The sequence below is a fragment of the Eutrema salsugineum genome, unplaced genomic scaffold, assembly GCF_000478725.1.
Source record: "Eutrema salsugineum unplaced genomic scaffold, Eutsalg1_0 scaffold_3, whole genome shotgun sequence".
Lineage (NCBI taxonomy): Eukaryota > Viridiplantae > Streptophyta > Magnoliopsida > Brassicales > Brassicaceae > Eutrema > Eutrema salsugineum.
The window spans coordinates 7,512,584-7,517,450 of NW_006256756.1; the positions used below are offsets into that span (position 1 = coordinate 7,512,584).

At 41.3% G+C, this 4,867-nt stretch overlaps 1 non-coding gene across 1 annotated transcript; it reads right to left on the reverse strand.

The window, feature by feature from the left end:
- Window positions 1-1,421: 1,421 nt before the first annotated feature.
- Window positions 1,422-1,527, reverse strand: LOC112085763. The gene has a single exon (XR_002899062.1). It is a non-coding gene; the product is annotated as a small nucleolar RNA R71 (small nucleolar RNA).
- Window positions 1,528-4,867: the final 3,340 nt, after the last annotated feature.

Consider the following 4,867-nt stretch of genomic DNA (forward strand, 5'->3'; position numbering starts at 1 on the left):
CTACTGGTCAGGGTTGCGAGAAACAGTTGGTTATGATCACGACAGTGACGTAGTCATACCGCCGTACTCTAGCTCTAGAACCACCTATATATCGATATCCGTCAATCCCAATCTATCTACCCTAGTGTTAAAACCGATTATGATCCCTTAGAGTTCCCAAAAGCTCAGTGTTTTAAGCCATAGTTTACAAACCAATTGATTTTTATTTACCTATTTAGATCTGCATTTCAATTGCTTTAGTTCGATATTTGCTTGCTTTACTTCCTTTTTGTTCAATTATTCTACTTGCTCTTTAGGATAGATTTATTTGCTTTCTTTTGTTTTAGTTTAATTCGTGACAAACAACCAACCTTTAAAACTAATCTAGTCTAGACATAAAGTTAGAAACCGTAGAAGAATACCAGGCACACAAATCTCTGTGGATTCGATCCTAAATACTACAACTGATTAGCTGTGCACTTGCGGCTTTCATTTGTTTTGTTAAGGGTAAAACTTGTTCCCTCACGCAGTTGACACGACATCAAGTTTTTGGCGCCGTTGCCGGGTCGCTGCCTTTTGTTATTTTTCTTGTTTTAACTTCTGTTCTAGACACCTGATCTCTAGTTCTTTCTTAACGTTTTGCTGAATTATCTTTCCCTTCTTTTGTTTTTCTCTGAATTGCATGAATACCAGGCGCAGACCTGTAGAAAACATTCCAATTCTAGACGAGATAGATAGACACGAAAGAGAACTTCGAAGACTTAGACGAACACAAGGAATGGCCAACGACGACCAGCCTGGATATCCTATTAATCGAACTTTAAATATGGACCAAGACGGGTCCGAACATGGAGAAAATGAAGAGAATGGTCACAGAGGAGGTGATCATGCTCAACAAGATGGAGAGGAGGATGAGGCTCCTCCAAGAAACCACCAGAACCGCGAGAGAGAAGAACGTGAAGACCTTGATGCACCCATCAATGCAGCCGATGGTCACCACCAAGGAATGCAGCCGAATGAGCGCGTTAACCGCCCTGTACAGCCGGCAAATCAACACCGAAGACAAGCCAGAAACCATCGCATAGCCGATTTTGATGCACCTACTCAAAACTTTCAGAACCGATCTGCAATTCAAGTTCCATTTCCGAACCGGAATGAGTTTGAAGTCAAGCCTCAAATCATCTCATTGGTGAAACAAAACCAATTCCATGGAGTTCCTTCTGGACACCCAATGGACCATATCGAGTTTTTTGAAGAAATCTACAGCATGATGAGAACAAACCAAGTTCCACCAGACTATTTAAAGTGTAAGTTGTTCCCTTTTTCATTAGCAGATAAAGCTCACCGTTGGTTGAAATCTTTGCCTGCAGGATCGGTCACTAATTGGGAAGAATGTAAAACTGCTTTCCTGAATCACTTCTATACTAAGTCAAGGTCGAATCAGTTGAGAACAAAGATCTCAAACTTTCAACAAGGGCCAACTGAATCTTTCTATGAAGCCTGGGAACGTTTTAAGGAGTATGAACGTGATTGCCCACACCATGGATTTCATGGATCAAGCCTGCTGAGCACATTTTACCGAGGTTTGAAACCAAAATACAAACTTTCACTTGATACAGCTAGCAATGGAGATTTTGGACAAAAGACGATAGCCCAAGGAAGAGCCCTCATCGAAAATTAGGCTCAAGCCAATAGCAATGATTGTCCTGAATACGATCGATCGACGAAGCAAACCGGAACAGAAAACAAGGAGATAACCGAGTTGAAGAACATGATGAGCCAGCTTCTGAAGAGCAACAATCGCCCAATCCATGCTTGTGAGACCAACAATGGCGCAGAAGATGAAGGACCTAGTGATATTGATCACATTAATCACGCCTTTCAAGAAGAAGATGTGAACTATGTAGGAGCATTGGTGCCATATCAAAATCGTTCCAACAATGGTTTCAACAACAACTTCCGGAATGCAAATTACAACAACCTCTCTTACCGCAATCCAAATGTGGAGAATCCTCAAGATCAGTACTACCCACCTCAGCAAAAATCCTTCCAAAACAAGTTTCAAGTTGGAAACTTCGGAGGAACAGGAACATATCAACCGCGACAGCCATATAACTACCAAGGTACGGGTTTTAACAATCAATTTGTACAACAGAAAGGAGTCATGACGAACCAGCTAGCTTCACAAATCGGTAGACTTGAACAGTCCATCCAACAGCTCGTTATGACGAACGAAAAAACATCTAAAGACGTGAACGTGAAAGTCGACTGCATGTACAATGACCTGAACGGTAAGTTCGAATCTTTATCTTCGCACGTCAAAAAGCTAGACGTGCAAGTCGCCCGAACAGCCGACTCTATGAAGAGGCAAAGTGGAGTTCTTCCAGGAAGAGTTGAAGATAATCCTAAGAGGTTTTGCAACGCCATAACCACATTGCCAGAAGAAGAGGCCAGAACAGATGGAAAGAAAGAAGAAACCCCAATCTTTGTACCACTGTACAAAGATGTCGATGCCAAGCAGCCACCATTTAAGGTACCTGAACGATCACCGTTTCAAAAGCTTACAAAAGCCGACGATCCGGGACGTTTTGTTTTCCAATGTTTCATTTCAGGAATCAAGTTTACAGACTGCCTGTGCGATTCCGGAGCCAATGTCAACATCATGTCTAAGACATTTGCCGAGAAATTGGGCATAAAAACCTTAAGGACATCGACGGTTAAGGTTATTTTTGGAGATTCATCTCAAAAAGATACCGAAAGGGCGATTCATGATCTACAAGTTCTAGTGGGAGATAAGATTGTTCCAGCTGATTTCCAAGTCCTGGAGATGGATAAAGACAAGGAGAGGCCATTCATTTTCGGAAGACCATTCCTAGCTACAGTAGGAGCAGTAATCAATCACGCAAACCGGCATGCTGTTTTCCTCAATGTTGATCGCAGAAGGTACTACCTGACTATCTTAGATGATTTTCCAAGCAAAGGAAACAGGCCAAAAGAGAAAGAAAAAGAAAAGCCGAAAGCTTTTGCGAAGATCAAGATCATCATTCCACCAAATGCAACAGAAACTAGTGAGGACCAAATCCAGGAGCTGATCGAAAACACAAAAAGGGTTTTAAACAATGTTAAAGTCCGAAAGAAGAGTAAAGGAAAGAAGACGGCTCCTCAAGGAGAAGAAGTAAAACCTCCAGCGACCGGAAATGATAAGGGCACATCAAGTGGAGTGCCATTCAAATCAGCCTGATTCTTCTTGCCTACGTCGAGCTAAACGACTTAAAACAAAAGCGCTTAATGGGAGGCAACCCATTTAGGTACTCTTTCTTTTAGTTTCCTTTTCCTTTTTACAATTTATGCTTTTCTTTTCTTTTTAGTTTCAGGTATTTTATTAAAACAAAAACACAAAAAAAAAAAAAATCAGAAAATTAGAAAAACCAAGAAGAAAATGGTAGGTTTTTAGCTGCTCGTCCCGGCAAAGACCAGAAAGTTGGACGAAGGCCGCAGGAGGAAGAGCCGCGGTCGCGACCAACCGACCCATGGCCAAGGAAGCATCGACCGCAGCACCGTGAACGTGACCGCGGCTGAGCCCTCAATCACCGCGGTCGTGCGTCTCCTGACCGCGGCCGTTGGTCGTTGAGACGACGATGCAGATTTCTGCCGCTTTTTGAAGTTTCCCGGCGTTTCCTGGTGTTACCTGGTGATTCCCGGCGTTTCCCGGTGTTACCTGGTGTTTCGTGGTGTTACCTTGTGTTTCCCGGTGTTACCTGGTGATTCCCGGTGTTTTTCGGGGCATTCCCGGTAAAGCCCGTTAAGATTCTCCGTAAGTTTTAAAATTTCCTTGCGTGCAAGACAAGAAAGATAAATTCCCGTAAACTTAAAAATTCCCTGAAATTTTCCGTTTTTTCCACAAAAACGCAAAAGACTTGGAGATTTAGGAGATAGAACACATTTTTCAAAATTTAAGCTTTTTAAGAGATTATTGGCTCAAACCTCATTCTTTTTCAAAGCTGATTTCAATTCTGCCATCAAATCTCTCTTTCCAGCAAGGTATGAACCTCAAACTCGCCATTTTTAATTGATTTCAAAACTTAGGGTTTTCTTAAAAAGCCCAAATCTCTGTTTATTGATGGTGGAAATAGCTTAAGAACAATAGATTATCCTTTTAGGTTATCTAAAACTCGTTTTTAACAGCTAGCTTAAGAGAAATTGAGATTTTTGAAACTTGGACTCTACATACTTTATAAAAATTGAATTGGAACAGCAAAATTGATGAATCTGATTAAGTTTTGTGTGATTAGTGATTAGTATTGGGTAATCTTTAGATTTTACATGGAAATTGGTCATAAAAACCGATTTTTAGAAGATTTCTATGTTGAGAACATCAAAAATCCGAATCTAGTCATGAACTACTTGATTTCTTTGATTTAATGTCAATTCTGCTTGCTCATGGTTTTAATTAATCTCTTTATACTAATGTTAGTATAACTGATCTTAATATGTTAAAATCAGCATCCATATTCACTCTTTTTCCAAGAATCATTTTGTTTTGCAGAAAAATGGAACAAACCAGATCCCGAAGAAGCCGTCGCAATGGTGACAACTCTGAGGACATTCCCGACGATGTTACTCTAGGAGAGTACATGCTGAACCAAGCCAGACCGAGAAGGAGAAACTATGTGATGAGATTGCTCCAGCACTCAAGAGAAACACGCAGCTCCCGAGCCACCACAGATTCGATACATTGGCAGGGAGACAAACCCGAAAGTGGACTATGCAAGACGTTTCAAGAAGCTGAACATTAAACCCACGCCTTGCATTGATTATCATACACTTGAGATGCTTGGAATCAGAGAGGATGTGATCTGGTACATCGATGCACTTAAGCTGAGACCCT